Genomic DNA, 13505 nt, shown 5'->3' with positions numbered 1-13505 from the left:
CTTTCTTATCTATTGAAAAGGAAAATTGACCAGAGCAGGCCCAGGCCAGGAGGCCCCAGAAGATGGACAGTTACAAACAATAAGCTAGAGATAACCAGAAGCCCTACTGGGAGCAAGAGATAACCAGCCATTTCTGCTTCTGTAAACAGGCTTCCCGCCACAGGCTCCCTGCACTACTGTTCCCACCTAAAGCAGCCCCCACTCCCCCAGTTTAAACTCACCTACCAGCAGTCAGCATAGTCCTAGGAAACTGACTGCCTGAAGTCCCCTACAAAAGCCCTATAACTCCGCTGCCCGGGGCCCAGAATTTGGAGCACGAGCTCATCTGGGTCCAACGGCATAAAATAAATCCGAGTTCTCCTACTTCTCCAAGTGTCACTTGGTCTCTCGCCAGTCTGATTCTTATTTTTCCACATTTGTCTGCAGTCTATGTTGTACCATCCTAACTGGTTTCCGTGCCTCCACCACAAATTTCATGCTGCTTCAGTCAATATTCTAAAACTGTTTTAATAACATTACAGCCTTCTTCAAAGTAGATTTTCCAATTTACAGTAAGTTTAACCTAACTTTAATTTCTTTCCATAACATTCCAGCAAACCACGGTTCCAACTTTGTCTTACATTACACAATAAGAACATGGCTAATAACAGTAATAATAATAGCAGCTGCCATGTATTGAATAATGAGGCACAACATGAGTATATTTCATATATAGCATCTCAGTTCAATCTCCATGTTAAACCTGTCATATCAGTTTTACAGTAGATATGTTTTACAGTTGGAGCTTGAAGAAGCTGACAAATGCTCCCATGGTTGAGTGGAAGTGACAGGATATGAACCTGAAAGGTTCTTCTGAAATCTATAACCACTTTCTTTTCCTTATGTTATGTTGACTCTCAGAATGCATTTTAACCACTAGGTATACTACACTCTAATTCAGATTTCACTGTTATTCAGTAAACAACTCATGCTCAGTGTTTTACAGCTATCCTGTTATCCTCTCCATGCATTCTATAATTCAGTTTTTCCAGAGAATAGTGTAAGCTTTAATAACTCAGTCCCTATGCTCATGATTTCTCTCCCTTAATGGAAATTCTGACCACCTTTTCAGGCTCAACTCAAATGCCAATTCCTCATAAAGCCATCTAAAATTAAACTAGCTGAAATTAATGGCCTTTTCCATGGTTATCCATTGCACAGTATTTGTATTCTTATCACTGAACTAAATATGTTTTATTTTTCAATATAACACTTGTTCCAAGCCTAGCAGAGAACCCATCTTCTTTATCTTTCCAGCCTCTGGTAGCTATTCTTTGATATAGTATATGCTCAACAAATGCATATAGAACAAATGTTTAAAAGTTGAATTTAGAATCAGATAAACTCCAGAAAAAGCATGTTTGAGATAGAAACATTAGGTGTCTTTTTATTATTTAATGCAGAGTGCAGATTTATGACCCCAGATAAAATACTTTAGCAATCCGAGATTTCTTTTAAGAACAACCATAATCATATTCTGTGGTCCAAGAGCTTGTCATCTCTATTTACTAATTCGTTTCCTTGGGGTCAGAGGAGAGCAGTCTGAAGCCTTTGTGTCTTTCTTCTTCCTTTTCCTTTCCCAAGCCTTGATAATTCTAAAGTAACCAAGTAGAAAATAGCTGACCACAAAGGTGAATTTCACTAATTCAGTTACTGGGAAACATGTTGCCAATGCCTTGTAGCTCACCTTTCTTTAGAATCCATATATTTAAATAGTCACAAGAGATGAGCAAAACTTTTAAAATATTGGCTACTCAGACCAATTTGGCTTCACTATGCATAATATAGACATATTTCAAAACCAATTCCAACAACTTTGGGGAAAAAATAAGCATGATAGCTTAAAATGTCAAAATTTGTCGATAAATCAAACCTTATACCATGTTTTTCTTAAACGTCTTCTTTTGCTTCCAAGAGTAAGGATGCAACAAAGTATACATTTCTACAGTCTTCCTAAATGTCAAATGTTTGGAAATTGAAAGCTATACCATAGCAATAAATGAAAGGCTCCTCTCTACCTAAATGACACAATTATGCTGACAAATATTATCATATAAGGAAGCATTCTTTTTTTTCCACGAAGTTCGACTAATTGTTGTTCATTATTTTATTATCCTCTAAAATAGCCTAAATTTTTTTTCTTTCAATGGGAAGTAAGAGGGCAATTTTAAAATATAATAATGGAGTTCCTGCCATTTCTTTTCCCCCACAGGAAGAAAATCATGCCAAATCCTGCTCTCCTGAAAATACTGCCGTGAAGGGCTGGCAAGTCACAGCGCTCTCAGAAACAGAAATGCAGCTGCAAGTATTATGCTTGACCAAACCCTTCTCTTTGTTGCTCTTTCCTACTTTCAGTTTCCTTCTTCTGAATAGGGCTGGTAAATTAGCCTGGGGAGACCATGTGCTGGATTTGGGGCATGTGCCTTCAGGGCTTGGAGCCATAGCCTTCAGGAGTCATGCTGAGTGGGCCATTAAACAAATGACAAAGAAAGAAGAAAACAGTCCTCCTTAGCATAAATATCCAATGATTGATGATAGCTTCTTTATTTATTCCTGCCCAGAGTGTTTGCGCAGTCGACTCAAAGAGTCAAATGCTGGCTTTAATACAAATCCCCAGGAAAACATTTCATATTTCACACAATAGAGTCAATTCTCTGAAATATATGTTCTTCTCCCTTATGCATAAAGCAATAGCATCCTGCCCCATCTCCCAGCATTGACCTTTGCTTATTTTGATGCTTGTGTTGATTTTAGCTATTAAACCACAAACCCCCTCCTTTATTTTCTAAATAATTTAATAGATTGAATAAGTGACATGATTAAGCAATACAACTAATTCAGAATTCAGCGACAGAATTTTAGAGTTTTTTCCCTTTTTGATACAAAGCTTGGAGATGGCGGCTCAACATGCATGGGACATCTTACTTCCTCCAAATAACAAGGGCCTCTCTGGCAAGCAGTAGTCTATGTGGCCTAGAGGTCTTCCCACCCCACCGCCCCAGTGTAGTATCAGCAGAATTGTGCTCCTTCCCCTTCTTCTGTAATTCCCAGCACATTCGGTGGATTACATACTGTTTATGCATCATGCAGCCTCCCTGAGCCCTGTTTCTTTACAGTACTTACTCCTGCTGCTAAAAGGAAAATAGGCTCTGACAATCCTCTTTGGCTGCCAAAGCTGCTGCCTCTGAATGAACACATCCTGCTTCCAGGAGTCAAGCTGATCCCTGTGATCCCTGAATCCAACAGGAGTTCAAAAGAATTCTGTGCGCCTCAAAGGGCAAAAATTGCTATTCGTTTAGGATTTGCGGACGAACCAGAGCTTCCTCCCTAAGAGCTGATGCTATCCTGCCTCCTGATTCTGCCGCCGCTGCTGAAGCAGCTCAAACCGCAGATGAACCGGAAGGCCCCAATCTGCCTGCGACTCTGGATCTCCTCCTGCATGACACAGTTCAGCTCAGACACAATAATGAGACCATTGAATTTCCCTCTGCAGCTGGGAGCTGGCTGTAAATGCTAAAGTTAAGTTGCTGAAATGACTGTGTCAGGGGACTTGCAAATGAATATACTGTCATTCCAATGTAACCCAATTTACCCTGTGTTCATAGTGAATAGTTTTAGACACTTAGTTTAAAGCCCTACTATGATGTTTGGCAAAAACATCTTTAGAATACACACTCCCAGAGGAAAATTGACAACTAAGATGACAGCTTAGAAAGGGATAAAAGAATCACAACGCTCTAGCACATTTTATGACACTTTTCATAAAAGGATTTAAAGATGTTACAAAGTAAATGATTTCACAATATCCATAAGAGATAGGTAGTAAATATTCTTCAAGTTAAGAAATAATAATGAAATAATTACTGCAATATGTTATTATTCTTTAATTCTCTTATCAGACACAAACGAAGACGATGTCCCATCCTGAGCAAATGATAAATGAAAATTAGTCCTTATAAAATTTATAAATCTGAACAAACAGGCACCATTGCAGGACCTTTCCAAAGACAATGCAGCATATTTGCTGCATTCCTCTTAGAAATACCTTAAATAGATGTGAAGCTCCCTTTAAAATTATTTAACATATATTCTGATGCATTAGAAATTATCAGGAATATCTATCTTGAGTTTAGCATTCATAAAATGGCTTTTATAAAAATTTTATAAAATTTGTCTAGAAATAGTCCCTCAGCGGACTTACACATTTTAATTATAGTAAAAGTACATTTGTATTAAAAGGTTTATGGAGAAATGATGCAAGTATTGGTAATTGTGTTTTCTTCCAGGCTGTATATGAGATCTAGGCTGTCCAATAGTATAAATATGTAGTTACCTTTTTAAAATGGGATTATCAACTAGGATTTTGTGACATAGGTAAAAAATTTTAAAGTAGGGATTGATTTTTTCCCCCTAAAAAATGTGAGGTCTTGGAGACTAGTAAATGTTTGTATTGGGAGGGGCAGCGTAAAAAAAGGTTAATCATTTGTTTCAATTCTTACAGCCTCCGTTTCTTCCCCTCAATCCCAGTATAGTTTGAGCAGGGCTTGGTGGAATACAGTCCATCCCTCCTCCATTCTGTGTCAAATGAAGCAGCTTGCAGGCTGGGGCTAGAATATCTGAAAGCTTGTTCACTCACGTTTATGGTGATTGATGCTGACTGTTCCCTAAGACTTTTCATGGGTTTTGGCTACTTCCTCATGGTATGGTGGCCAGATTCCAAGGATGAGTCCTGAGAATATGAGAACAAAGTAGAAGACATGTCATCTTTTATGATCTAACTCTGAAAGTTATGCAGCGTCAATTCTAGCCATTTTATATGTCAAGGCAGTTACAAAGGCTCAAGTTCAAAGTGATGGTAGACTCTGTCTCCTAATGGAGAATTTCAAACTTCTAGAACAGTATGTGGTAACAAAAAAACTTGTAGCCTTTTTTTTAGAAAATGCTAATATTCAATATTATACAAGAGTATCTTTAGTGGAATGATAAAAACCAAACAAAAATACTAAATATTTATATTGGTCTTTTTAATTTAATAATGAATGTCCTCTTGCATTCTTTTTTTTTTTTTTTTTTTTTTTTTTTAAAGATTTTTATTTATTCGACAGAGATAGAGACAGCCAGCGAGAGAGGGAACACAAGCAGGGGGAGTGGGAGAGGAAGAAGCAGGCTCACAGCAGAAGAGCCCGATGTGGGGCTCGATCCCAGATCGCCGGGATCACGCCCTGAGCCGAAGGCAGATGCTCAACCACTGTGCCACCCAGGCGCCCCTCCTCTTGCATTCTTGCATGCTATTCTCTGATTCCTGTCAGTGGTAACAAACAAACAAAAAAGCTCTGGACAGTCTATAGGCCAGGCTGCTTTCTAGCACTTGGAATATTTTATACGATTTCTAGATTACTCAAAGTCTTTGTTTCTCCTTTGTCTCTTTACCTTATTATTGCATTGCACTAAAGATTAGGTAAAGGATGAGATAAAAATCATAACATGTTAAAATGTATTTGATTACTTGAGACATTTCTGACTCTGGTTATAAACAGTACGTCAGCATTGGGTTCATAAGAAAAACTTTGAAGGAGTGCCTGGGTGGCTCAGTCCTTTAAGCAGTTACCTTTGACTCAGGTCAGGAGCTCAGGGTCCTAAGATGGAGACCCTCTTCGGGCTCCCTGCTTAGCTGAAGTCTGCTTCTCCCTCTCCCTCTGCCTCTCTCCCTTCCACCCCCCTGCTTTGTGCACACATGTGCGCTTTCTCTCTCTCTCTCTTTTTTTTTAAAGATTTTATTTATTTATTTATTTGACAGAGATAGAGAAAGCCAGCGAGAGAGGGAACACAAGCAGGGGGAGTGGGAGAGGAAGAAGCAGGCTCCTAGCGGAGGAGCCTGATGTGGGGCTCAATCCCACAACACCGGGATCACGCCCTGAGCCGAAGGCAGACGCTTAACCGCTGTGCCGCCCTGAGCCGAAGGCAGACGCTTAACCGCTGTGCCACCCAGGTGCCCCACGCTTTCTCTCTCTCTTAAACAAACAAACAAACAAACAAATAAGTAAAAATCTTAAAAAAAAAAGAAAAACTTTGAATAACAGATTTTTAATTCCTGGACAGAGCTGGTGATGGTGGTAGTGGACAGAGAGTAAGAAGGAATGTTGATAAATTCTATTTTTTTAATTAAGAAATTTGACTTTTTTTTTCCTTTGAAAGAGAGCTAATTACAAATTCAGAATTCATTTAATGAATATCAAGTAAGTATAGCTGGCATTTTTTGATATCAGATGAATCTGCAATGATCTGTGCCCTCAGATGGTTTCTCACACAGATAAACCTCAACAGTATAAGATGTCACAGGCATTTTCATTGGGACAATCATTTAAACATCTATTTAAATGACTTCAATCTTTTTCTAGGCCAAAGACTGTTTAGCATCACAATAAACTATTGTTTGCAGCATAAAGAACACTGCTGTTAGAAAACAAGTTAAAGAGAAATATAAAAAGGGTAAGATTTCTGCAGATTTGTCTCAGGGTCATCTTAATCGGATGATAAATTGTGTTTTGTAGTCAAAGTTATCCTATCACACATCAAATTGTAACATTTCATAAATAAAGAGGTATAAACAAAGTTATGAGGATTATATCCAATTTGGGTTTTTTTCTCTTTATAAAATTCAAGACTGCACAACGTGTTATCTGAGGAGTGCTTACAAAGAATGAAAGCTTTCTCATTTCTCGCTTAGAAATAAAACAAAAAAAATACAAGAAATATAAAAATCATTTTAGATCAAAAAGTTAGAATTCTAAAAATAAGATCTTGATATCAGAATATATTTTATCTTGTGCAAGGAGTGTAATTTCAGACTATATTTAATCCCCAAATAAAACTTGAGGTAAAATGTAATTTTTAGTATCTATGTTTACAAATCAGATTTTTTCTTATGATTATTACATATACAAAGCAATTTGTATTAGTTGCCAAACAGGAGAAAAGTTAAAATTATCTTTATATATCTTTATATATGTTCATTATGAAAAAGAGTGGAATGCAATAATATCTTTATATATGTTTATATATATGCCAGTAGACATTTGGAGGTGTCTGTTGTTTTATTTTGTTTTGGTTGGCACAACACTTGGAAAGCAGTATTGGCATTTTGTTGGGGCACAGTTTACTTATGTCCACAGACGTTAGTTACCTTCTAACAAGAAGGAAAGTCATTCAGAATGAAGCAATTTCCAGATGCCATCTGACTTTCTAAGTGCCCACCAGAAAACAGACATACACAGCAGAGAAATGTCTGTTTATACTTAGCCAATCCCAAGACCTCGCTAACAGGTTGTCACATAAGTACAAAGGAGCTTTGCATAGTTTTATTTACATTATGCCATATATATATATATATATATATATATGTATATGAATATATATATACATATATATGTGTATATATATAGTGTGTGTGTGTATATATATATATATATATATATATATATATATATATACACACACACAAAATTGATTGGATAGTTTGTTTTGTTTGAAACTTTACCAGGAATTCTTTACCATGTCAACCATGTCAGAAAACCATGTTGTTGAGTGTGATGCTCTTTTCGCCATTAGAGTCATCAAAGCTATGCTCTTGGATCAATCTAAAATTGCAGCTTTCACATTCATAGTAAATCTCTTTAGAGGTATACATCTGACTACTTTATTACGCCCTTTAATGTACTCATATCCAACCATTTATTTATACCCCTTTAATTTTCTTCATTAGTATTAAAGGTGGTGTATATTTTCTTAATTGTGTGTATGGGTAGATTACATTATCTTTAAATTTCACTTCACTTTTAGAAAACAGATATTATAGAACATTTGAGATAGGAGAAGGCATTGGACGTAATTGAAGTTCAAAACCATTGCTCTTAATATACCACTCCAGACCTATGTAAGAATAGACTCTGGGCCTCACAATAGCCCAACATTTGCAGCAGACTTCAATATTAAGGATTTGGTAAAGCCAGACCTTTTATGCAAGGTATTCAAACTCAATGCCTAGAGGGCCAGGTACTCAATAGAAATGAATCAAGTTGGTCAGCTACAAGATAGCAAGTGGATAGGAGGGGATAATGGTAAATTTAATAAAGAAGGCAAAAAATTTTTGTAAGGACGGCAAGAACTACTTGGTCTTAGACAACATTGCTTTGAAGTAATGAGAATCCAGTATTGCCATCAGTTACTTTTTAAATAATGCAGAACATCCAGATAAACAGGGAACATTTATTAAATATTGATATAATATGCATTACAAACAAACAACCACGAACGTGTTAATAACTGTTCATAGGAATGCCAGTTTGCAACCTCTGTTGTAAGTGTTTAGTGGAAAGAAATAACATTTGGATACGAAACCCTGAACCTTGGAATTTGCCCTCTAAATTTCTTTTTGGTCAACCATATTTTTTACTCAGAGGTAAAGCAAAATGTTCATTGCTCAGCTATGAAAAGATAAGAATAATGTTACAGTATCTGTTACATTATAATGCTTTACAGATTATTTGAACTACACCATTGAAAAACCATGGCAAAACAAGGAGTTTTATAGGTTTTAATGTACTGTGATCTTAGAACTCTTTTCAATTCGTGTCCGTGAACTTAACTTACCACCAGAGCTTTTGAGAATCAATTGACTTGCATATAGTCTGTATAAAATGAACTATCCCAAACAGTTATTGTCTTATCATTCAAAAAGTTACTTTATACGATTTCCTTTTTATAATTTGAATATGTGCACTTTATATATTTGAAATATTATTAAAATAAAAATGAACTTATAACAGTGTACAGGAGCCTTAATGTAAGATAAGAGGATATATATTTTCAACTCCTTTGTTCATTTTTTCCACTTTCCTTCTAGAAATTGTTTCTGTCAATTTTAATTTTCATTGAGTTGAGTGGAAAAGGGATGTAAGGAGACAGTTACCTCCAACTGCAAATAGCAATAGAAGATTAGTAATGTTTTCAGCAGTTCCAAGTTTCATTGAACCTGTCTTGAATGGTATGAGGCCAAATAAAATACGAATTTCTGGAAAAGCAGTAAGAAACATCATAGTGTTCTAAGTTTAGGAATTGAAAACTAACTCAGAAAAGATCCCAAAATTGCAGTATAAAGGAGGGACAAAGGAATTGCCAAAAATAAGAAGAACTTAAGACTCTACCTAGCACAAAGATATGAGGCAAGAGTAGCTTTTATAAAAACAGAAACATTAACACGATATAAGTCAAATATCACAAGCTCATTTTAATGGTGATCTTTGTAATGACACACATGAGCAAGGCCACTGCAACTATTTCACCAATGCTCCTACATCTTTAGCAGTTTTGAGCAAATCATTAATAACTTCAAAGCTTCTGTTTTTAATTTAGAGATCATTTTCATTATGTAACTAAAAGGAGAGTAAAACAGAACAATGAACTTACCAAAGAGCCAAAGGGTCTTAAACATGTAATTTCTTAAGACAAATGTAGAAATGATGTGGAATAAGGTAAGCAGAACCTCTTTGAATAAAGAAATAAGTTTATCTACCCAAATCCAATGGAACATATACATTTTAAAGAAAAGTCAAAAGAAGTCTGTCAACTTCTCTTAACTTCCTCAGACCTTAGCACACCTTGAGTTCAAATCTGTTAGAGAAACTCTGTGACAACTGCAGACATATTCTCTCTAGAGGAATTGGCAGAACACTATAGAAAATACCATAGCCCATTCACAGCAGAATGGAGGGTTTGTTGTGGTCAAATGGAATAGCCAGTTTGAGGAAAACTTAGCGAAGTGTTTATATGACAATACCTTTACCTCAATGCTAGGAATGCCTCCTGGCAGGGTTGAGTGTATAATGATAACCAAAGAAGTATTTTGTCTCAGAAATAAATGAACCAACCACAGTTTAGTTGATTCTAGACTTTTAGTGTCCTCAAATATGAAAATGTCAAAACATAGTATCTCCCTTCTATAAAAATGTCAGACTAGATAAAATACTTCAGGGTACACTGGTGGGAAAACTAGTAAATATGGCATTTCTGCCATACAAATGAAAATGAGCCCTTGATGCTGTCTACAACAAATATCTCCTATAGAAATACACAAAATGGTGTTGGCAGAGGAAAGCCGTAGCAATAGAAAATATGATCTGCATTAATATATTAACAGGTGGGGTAGCTCTTTTTAGATAAAATCATTATTGACATCAACAGAATGTGACTACTTTGATCACTGACTATATGGTGGGTACTCTAATAGAATCGCAAATAAATCCCAAACGTTAAAAAAAAAAAAAAGAAAAGAATGACAAAAATAAGTTTGTTGAGCAGAAATAGTTTTTGCAAGAGGACTAAGTATATGATAAGAAGCAGCATCTTCAGTTATACTGAAAGCCATCCTTGCTGATGTTGTTTTTAGAATGTGTATATATGTATGAATGCAAATATACATATATACACTCACTGTAGTAATATATGGAAAATAAAGCAAATTACATTTATAATTTACTTAATAAAGTTGCCACTGTTCTAAATTCAAACTGGACATAAATTGATAGCAAAAATATACTTTAAAAATGTATTCTTGTTTATACTTTGAAAAGTGCATGAAAGTGATAAAAATGATACTTCCCAACAATATTGATATAAAACTAAAATTAATTTAACTAGGCTTTTATTTAAAAGGCTTTATTTCATAAATCCTGGTACGCTCGAGATATTTAAAAGGCTGCATTGCACTCTTATTCAAACCAACAGATTATGTCTAAAACAATACCAACAGAGCTACACATAATGTATGCTTTTTCAAAACATCCTTCCCCTACTTTGATAACTAATGTAATATTCATATAAGAAAGGTTATATCTATTTCCTAAAAATAAATGCTTTTTTTTTGTTGTACATAAAACTTCTAGAAGATTTAGACCTCAATGGAAACTAAACTTCAAATATTAATAGGAAAAAGCATAAAGCCAAATGTTTTCTTAGTTGCAAACCAAATTAAAATATTTTCATTTGGATTTACCATAAATTACACAAGATCTGTAAAACAAAAGTAGCTGAGGAAGCTTTTTTTTTTTTTTTTTTTAACTGCAGACATCTGGGAAAACATTTGAGATACTCAATAAACCCAAAATATGGCCAAGTTCATCCATCCCTAAAAGTAATTAAGAGATAGCTTTAATCCCTTTATTTGAATTAATATCCTCTTGAGCTTGAGTTATATTTCCCTTTTCCCCCCAAAAAAATTATAAAGGTCCTCATGACTGCAAATGAAACATATATAATTGTATTTTTCTTCCTTATTTACCTCTCATCATTAGCAGGGACAATTTTGGATTCCAGTTCTGAGGGCACCCAGTTGTAGGTCTAGCAAGCCTTGTACTACTGTCAGTCTGCTCAGTCTAGCAGAACACTGATTTTTGAACAGGAGTCTTGAAGAAAATAATCCAATATTCTATTAGATAATGAATACTGGCAGTCAAATGGGTAGAAAGGAGTCCTTCACTCCATTTTAATGTATACTTATGAAAAAAACAGCTTTTTTCCCCCCTGTTAGAATGTTTGCATGTGGATATATTTGAGGAGTGAATCATCAGGAGAATCTTCTATTTACTGGGGAAAAGGAAGAGAAGTACAAAAGAGAAATCAAAGGGGCTAAATGGCGTAAAAGAAGAAAAGGTTAAGTGCATTGGAATTTTGTTGCTGTTTTTAATTTAAAAATTCTCTCACTTGACTCAGTAACCATCTGTCCTCAATAGTTCAGCTAACCTATGTTTGAAGCTTGTCACAACTCCATGAACACTCTGACTCCTCAAATCAGACAAGTTAGTTCAAAAGAACATGTTCTCCTAACATATCCCTAGATGTGCTTTAAAAAAAAAAAAAAGAATCTTAAAAGAATAATGTTCACCTATTCCCAGATTCTTCACATTATTTCAACTCAGACCCAGGAAATGCAGAAGGAAAGTAATCAGGTGAAAATGTATCAAAGAAAAAAGTAGTTTAGATTTAGAAAAGGAATGGATTGACTTTTTTTTTTTTTTTAAGATTTTATTTATTTATTTGACAGAGATAGAGACAGCCAGCGAGAGAGGGAACACAAGCAGGGGGAGTGGGAGAGGAAGAAGCAGGCTCATAGCAGAAGAGCCTGATGTGGGGCTCGATCCCATAACGCCGGGATCACGCCCTGAGTCGAAGGCAGACGCTTAACTGCTGTGCCACCCAGGCGCCCCTGGATTGACTTTTTAAATCCAAAATATGTAGGCTACTTATGTTGTTAAAAAAACAAAATTCAGCTGTAAATTTTAAAGATCTTATTAACTTTATTCAATGGTTCATGAATCAGGCAGCCTCTAATACAGCAGACAGAAAGAAGCTGCAAGAAGTACAAAATTAGAGTTTTACAGGTAGAAGGGAGCAGAAACATAGAAGTTATACCAAGCAAAAAAGCAGGTTGGTTACTGCAAGTTTCCTTTCCTTTAGAAGATGAGAGGCATCTATCAGGCAGATTATCTCATTAGAATGGATCAGGTGATTTTTTTTTCCCCCAAAGGTTTATTTATTTATTTGAGAGAGAGAGAGAGAGAGCACTCGCAAGTGGGGTGTGGGGCAGAAGGAGAGGGAGAGACAGAATCCCAAGCAGACTCCTCACTGAGCACAGAACCTGACATGGGCTTGATCTCAGAACCCTGAGATCAGGACCTGAGTGAAAACCAAGAGTCAGAGGCTTAACCGACTGAGCCACCCAGGCGTCCCTGATCAGGTGATTCTTGATTGACTGTTTTAAGATTCTTTTGGGGGGAAATTTCTGGGAAACCAAAACTGTAATTAAGTCAAGTCTCAGTTTGATTACATGGGTCTTAGCATAACCAACTCCGTTTTGGCCTGTTGTCTTGTTTTTAACAATGTAAATGTTGTTGGCAAGCAAGAATGATATGACACGCAAGGAATGAGCTCAGGCTATGTTATATAAGAAATCTATAAAGTCTAGTTTAAAAAGCTGAGGTATTTAGTGACAAAACAAATAACCTACGTATGCAACACTTCCCTGGAACCAGAATCTTCTCTCTCTCTCTTTCCTTTTTTAGCTCTTGAAAAACTCAGAGAGTGGGGAAAGATGTGTAAGAGGTCACTCTCTTGCTGCTTATTTGTCAGATGTCTAGACAACCACTCTTATTAGCAATCCTTCCATTTTTGCTGGAAAACTGTGAAAAATGCAAGCTTAACCACCACACAGCCCTCTAATATCTGCTGTGTTTACTGATAGGGATAAGTCCAACAACTAATGAGATATTTCAATTATGTTTATAGATTGGTTTACCTTTACATTATGTTTGAAACGAGTATCTGCAGTCAGTCATCTCCAGATACATTGTTCATCACCTAGTGTTTCTAGCAATAAGTTTAATTAATAGGTGCAAATGTTTTTTTAAGTTTTA

General features: G+C 35.9%; 1 long non-coding RNA gene across 18 annotated transcripts in view; it reads right to left on the bottom strand.

Moving 5' to 3' along the window:
• LOC123789238 (uncharacterized) overlaps nucleotides 1–13505 on the bottom strand; it is a 685069-nt gene that overhangs the window by 388150 nt on the left and 283414 nt on the right. For all 18 annotated transcript variants that reach the window (XR_015723984.1, XR_015723985.1, XR_015723983.1 and 15 more), the window contains one exon: nucleotides 4676–4768. This is a non-coding gene — a long non-coding RNA (uncharacterized LOC123789238). The remainder of the gene's footprint in view (nucleotides 1–4675; nucleotides 4769–13505) is intronic.

This window comes from Ursus americanus, chromosome 3 (assembly GCF_024610735.1).
Source record: "Ursus americanus isolate L20-20 chromosome 3, mUrsAme1.1.p, whole genome shotgun sequence".
In the NCBI taxonomy this organism is placed as follows: Eukaryota; Metazoa; Chordata; class Mammalia; order Carnivora; family Ursidae; genus Ursus; species Ursus americanus.
Note: the sequence above shows the minus strand (reverse complement) of the source record. Positions and strands in the feature narration are given on the sequence as shown.